Here is a 5193-nt window from a genome sequence, read left to right as displayed (position 1 = left end):
GGTAGTTAGGACATTGAAGTCAATGGTAAATAGGACAAAATACAACATGGTTTTACAAAAGGTAGATCGTGCCAAACCAACCTGATCTCCTTCTTTGAGAAAATAACAGATTTTTTAGACAAAGGAAACACAGTGGATCTAATTTACCTAATTTTAGTAAGGCATTTGATACCATGCCACATGGGGAATTCTTAGTTAAATTGGATAAGATGGGGATCAATAGGAAAATTGAAAGGTGGATAAGGAATTGGTTAAAGGGGAGACTACAACGGGTCCTACTGAAAGGTGAACTGTCAGGCTGGAGGGAGGTTACCAGTGGAGTTCCTCAAGGATCGGTTTTGGGACCAATCTTATTTAATCTTTTTATTACTGACCTTGGCACAAAAAGTGGGAGTGTGCTAATAAAGTTTGCGGATGATACAAAGCTGGGAGGTATTGCCAATTTAGAGAAGGACAGGAATACCCTACAGGAGGATCTGGATGACCTTGTAAACTGGAGTAATAGTAATAGGATGAAATTTAATAGTGAGAAGTGTAAGGTCATGCATTTAAGGATTAATAACAAGAATTTTAGTTATAAGCTAGGGACGCATCAATTAGAAGGAACAGACGAGGAAAAGGACCTTGGAGTATTGGTTGATCATAGGATGACTATGAGCTGCCAATGTGATATGGCTGTGAAAAAAGCTAATGCGGTCTTGGGATGCATCAGGAGAGGTATTTCCAGTAGGGATAAGGAGGTTTTAGTACTGTTATACAAGGCACTGGTGAGACCTCACCTGGAATACTGTGTGCAGTTCTGGTCTCCCATGTTTAAGAAGGATGAATTCAAACTGGAACAGGTACAGAGAAGGGCTATTAGGATGATCCGAGGAATGGAAAACTTGTCTTATGAAAGGAGACTCAGGGAGCTTGGCTTGTTTAGCCTAACTAAAAGAAGGTTGAGGGGAGATATGATTGCTCTCTATAAATATATCAGAGGGATAAATACCAGAGAGGGAGAGGAATTATTTAAGCTCAATACCAATGTGGACACAAGAACAAATGGATATGAACTGGCCACTAGGAAATTTAGACTAGAAATTAGATGAAGGTTTTTAACCATCAGAGGAGTGAAGTTTTGGAATAGCCTTCCAAGGGAAGCAGTGGGGGCAAAAGATCTATCTGGCTTTAAGATTAAACTCAAGTTTATGGAGGAGATGGTATGGTGTGATAACATGGGTTTGGTAATTAAATATTCATGGTAAATAGGCCCCATGGCCTGTGATGGGCTATCAGATGGAATGAGATCCGAGTTACGCAGGAAAGAATTTTCTGTAGTATCTGGCTGATGAATCTTGCCCATATGCTCAGGGTTTAGCTGATCGCCATATTTGGGGTCGGGAAGGAATTTTCCTCCAGGGCAGATTGGAAGAGGCCCTGGAGGTTTTTCGCCTTCCTCTGTAGCATGGGGCACGGGTCACTTGCTGGAGGATTCTCTGCTCCTTGAAGTCTTTAAACTACGATTTGAGGACTTCAATAGCACAGATATAGGTGTGAGGGGTTTTTTTTGTAGGATTGGTGGGTGAAATTCTGTGGCCTGCATTGTGCAGGAGGTCAGACTAGATGATCGTAATGGTTCCTTCTGACCTAAATATCTATGAATCTATGAGTGGCACGGGGCCAGGGCAAGCAGGGAGCCTGCCTTAGCCCTGCTGCACCGCTGGACTTTTAGCGGCTGGAGATTGCGATCAACCCCTTTCAGGTAGTTGAAGGCTGCTATCAAATCCCCCCTCGCTCTTCTTTTCTGCAGAATAAATAACCCCAGTTCCCTCAGCCTCTCCTCATAAATGAGGTGCCCCACCTCCTAATTATTTTCATTGCCCTCTGCTGGACTCTCTCCCCTCTTCTGTAGTGGAGGGACCAAAACTGGATGCAATACTCCTGGTGTGGCCTCACCAGTGCTGAATAGAGGGGAATAATCACTTCCCTTGACCTGCTAGCAATGCTCCTACTAATGCAGCCCAATATGCCGTTATCCTTCTTGGCAACAAGAGCACACTGCTGACTCATATCCAGCTTCTCGTCCACTGTAACCCCCAGGTCCTTTTCTGCAGAACTGCTGCTTAGCCAGTCGGTCCCCAGCCTGTAGCAGTGCATGGGATTCTTCCGTCCTAAGTGCTCTGCATTTGTCTTTGTTGAACCTCATCAGACTCTGCATTTGTCTTTGTTGAACCTCATCAGATTTCTTTTGGTCCAATCCTCCAATTTGTCTAGGTTACTCTGGACCCTAACCCTACCCTCCAGCGTATCTACCTCTCCACCCAGTTTAGTGTCATCTGCGAACTTGCTAAGAGTGCAATTCATCCCGTCATCCAGATCATTGATAAAGATGTTGAACAAAACTGGCCCCAGGACCGACCCTTGGGGCATTCCGCTTGATACCAGCTGCCAACTAGACATCGAGCCATTGATCACTACTCACTGAGCCCAACAATCTAGCCAGCTTTCTATCCACCTTATAGTCTATTCATCCAATCCATACTTCTTTAACTTGCTGGCAAGATCATAAAGTGGAGTCTGGTGTGTGGTTCCTGGGACACTGGGACTGTCACAGCCTCACAGCAGAGGAGTCAAGTTGGCGAGAGCAAATGGGACAAATGCCCGCTTTTGCCAAAGAAGTTGGGATCTCGGGGGCAGGGCTTAAAAAGGGGACTGTCCCAGCCAAAATTGGACATATGGTGACCTTAGGCTGTGGTAAGAGCTGCCCAGGGATCCCAGGAAGCGGCAGGGAGCGCCAGCCTGTGCCAGGGTGCCTGAGAGCAGCCGCCGGCCCCTGTCCCTGCCCCCCAGGGTGTGCTGCCCAGGGCAGGTGTAGGGTCTGGGGCTCCCCACAGCAGCCCAGGTTCCCTGTGCAACTCTTACCACAGCCCGGCTTCTGGCCAGATCAGGCGATGGGACCTGGGGGAATGGGAGGAGCAGGGGGCGGGACCCTGGAGGGTTGGGTGAGTGCAGGCCCCGAGTCGGGCTGTGGGAGCCCCGATGGGTGCAGGCCCTGGGTTGGGCTGTGGGAGCCCCGATCGGTGCAGGCTCAGAGTCGGGCTGTGGAAGCCCTGGTGGGTGCAGGCCCTAGGTCAGCCTCTGGGAGCCCCGATTGAGGGTCCAGGGCAGACTGTGGTGCAGGTAAAGCATCTCCTCCCTTTCAGAGACAGTCCCGTAGATGAACTTTTACTGGCTGGAAACCCCATTCACACCCACGGGATCCGGGAGCAGCAAAACCATGTCACGCTTCACACTGTGCTCAGCTCTGCCTGCAAATCGCTGCTTGGCTGGTGGATTTCCTGTAAACACTTATTTGCTGGCTCAGAACCTGAAGAAGGAAACAGTAGCTGGGATTGGCATGAGCTTTTTTTAGGGGCCCTTAGAACCATCTCTGAGCCCCTCTTATCCTGGCTACACCCCCCCTTTCTGGGGCTGCTGTGGGGAACCATGGAGTGGCATCTGTCTAAACCTGCTCTAATCCTTCTGTCTAACCCTGCTCTGAGCAAACCCGCTCTGAGTGGAGGCTGGGGGGCTGTTACAGCTACGGTGATGGTAATGAGCTGCATGGCTTGAGTTATTCGTCTTTTCCTGTCCTACACTCTCATGTGGCTCTAATGAACCCCCTGCCCAGGTCTTCAGTGGGGACTGAACCACAGGTCATCAGTGCCAAAAGCATAATCCTCTACAGCTAGAGCTAAAGGAGCAGCCCCACTAGCTGATGGGAGCAGTAGGTTCTTACCTCTTATGTCTCTCTCTCTCTCTCACACACACACACAGAAAGACACTTACTGCGCAGGCTTGGGTGACTAGCGCTGTGAGGGACAGCGCTGGGACGGGCGACCCTGTTGGGATCAATTCCCTATTGAACTGGAATCCTCACTCCACTCCTGATGGAACCTGCTCCCAGCACGGGGCAAGGCTGCTTCGTTTGTGACGTTTACCCTGGGGGGCCCCGCACTTACGGGTGGGAAAAGGCATGAGAAGCTGCTCCTGAATGTGCTCTGGTTCAAGCAGCGACCCAGAGCCTCTGGGTGCTGACTCTGTGGGTGCTCTGAGGCTGGTGCACCCATGGAAAAAACATAGTGGGTGCTCAGCACCCCCCAGCAGCCCTGCCGATCAGCTCCTTTCCCTCCCTCCCAGCGCCTCCTGCCTGCTGCAATTGGCTGTTCAGCGGCATGCAGGAGGCACTGGGGGGAGGGGGTCAGAGCGACGGCGGGGTGCACTTGGGGGAGGGGGCAGGAAGAGGCAGGACGTGGGCAGAAAGAGGCGGGGCAGGGTGGAGACTCAGGGGAAGGGGTGAAGCGGGGATGGGGGTAACCCCCCAGTAGAACAATAGAGAACCCCTGTCCCCTATTGAGACAGTGGAGAACGCCCACCACCCCACTCCTGTGGAGAAGAATGGGAGCGGCTGGGTGCTGATCTCTTCTGCAGATCTGGCCCTTAGTCTCACAGGGCCTGTTTCCCCATCAGTAAGTGGGGACAATGCCTCCCTGTCTTGCAGAGCTGAAGTGCGTGTCTGGGGCTGGGGGGAGGCTCAGCCACTGTAGGTGGTGCAGGGATACCTGAGCTGGAAAAGGGTCAGAACTGAACTGACCAGTCACACCCACACCCCACATGTTCTAGTGCTGTGCTGGAGTAGCATAGAGCCCAACCCCAGGGCAGCACAGCTGAGTCCCCACGGCAGGTAGTAAAGTAACAATCCAGGGAGGAAAGCTGCTCGAAGCAGCTGGTTTGGATATTGCAAAGCTACCTACAGGTGCAGCTCTTGGGAGCCAAGAGTGGGGTGTGGAACCAGACAGACCTAGCACCATGCTACAGATGGGGAAACTGAGGCACAAAGAATGGAAGTGACTCACCTACAGCGAGTGGCAGGGTTTAGAATGGAACCCAGGAGTCCTCTACCCTGAGAGCCAAGAGTAGAATGTAGGCAGGCTGACTCCCAGTCCCTGCTCTAACCACTAGAGCACGCCACATCTATCTCCTTGGTTCTGGGGGAGTAAGGTGGACTGATGTTGCTGGGATTGGCAAATTAACCCAGGAGATCAATTCTGTCCCCCCACGCCCAGCCTCCACACTGAGCCCAAATGTGTGGGATGCCCAAAGCTGGAGGAAGATAACTCTCACTTGTGTCCATTCATACAGCTCCATAAAGGTGCACAGACGTCCTCTCCA

This window comes from Lepidochelys olivacea (genome assembly GCF_965140295.1).
Source record: "Lepidochelys olivacea isolate rLepOli2 genome assembly, chromosome: 20".
In the NCBI taxonomy this organism is placed as follows: Eukaryota; Metazoa; Chordata; order Testudines; family Cheloniidae; genus Lepidochelys; species Lepidochelys olivacea.
Note: the sequence above shows the minus strand (reverse complement) of the source record.